We start from the raw sequence: 707 nt of genomic DNA, 5'->3' as shown, positions 1-707 counted from the left end.
GCCTTCAAGAAGGAAAAAGCAAAAAGCTGCTCTGTCATGTGAAGGAAGGGAGGGACGTGAATGCTCTCCCCCCTCCCTGCTCAAAGCCCCTGCCCCCCCCTGAGACCCCAGGATGGGGTGGGGGGCTGGACAGGGCCCTAGAGCCCCCCACCCCCAAGGAGGATGGGGTGCCTGCTGCCCTCCCATCGCACTGCTTCCCCGACCGCTCCCCATCCTGGGAGGCAGCCCCCATGGCAGGGGGGTCTGAGGGGGGGCCCAAAGAGGGTGATCAACAGCTGCTCCTCAGCCCCCCAACCCTGGGGGGGCTTATCCATGGATTCATCCTGTTCCCCCCCCGCACCTCGCCCCATCCCTCATAGCTGCTTGGTGCTGGGGGGGCTGTTTTATGGACTGTCTTGGTGGGGGTGGGGGGGAGTCTCTGTTCCATGGTCAGTGTTATTAAAAAGCTTATTTATTATCAGAAATATAACACCCACCCACGTGCAGCGGTGCCTCGTCCTGTTTTTGGGGGAGAAGCCCGTGTTTTGGGGGGAGGATTCACCTTGGGTTGGGGTCCCTCCTGTGTCACTAGTGCCAGCGGGGGAGGGTGATGGTGACACTGCCGTGTGTCTGTGCTGTCACCCGTGGGGGGGTGATGTGGGGGGCAGAGTCCCCACGGTGGGGGGGTCTGGCTGCTGCCCAGGGCACCCAAAAACCCGCCTACCACT

The 707-nt window shown here is 62.5% G+C and overlaps 1 protein-coding gene across 1 annotated transcript in view; it reads left to right on the top strand.

The window, feature by feature from the left end:
• Window positions 1-707, top strand: part of DDX23 (DEAD (Asp-Glu-Ala-Asp) box polypeptide 23) — a 7,276-nt gene that overhangs the window by 1,168 nt on the left and 5,401 nt on the right. The gene's annotated exons all lie outside the window — the stretch shown is intronic.

The sequence above is a fragment of the Calidris pugnax genome, unplaced genomic scaffold (assembly GCF_001431845.1).
Source record: "Calidris pugnax isolate Ruff unplaced genomic scaffold, ASM143184v1 scaffold533, whole genome shotgun sequence".
Lineage (NCBI taxonomy): Eukaryota > Metazoa > Chordata > Aves > Charadriiformes > Scolopacidae > Calidris > Calidris pugnax.
This window is presented reverse-complemented; position numbering and strand designations above follow the sequence as displayed.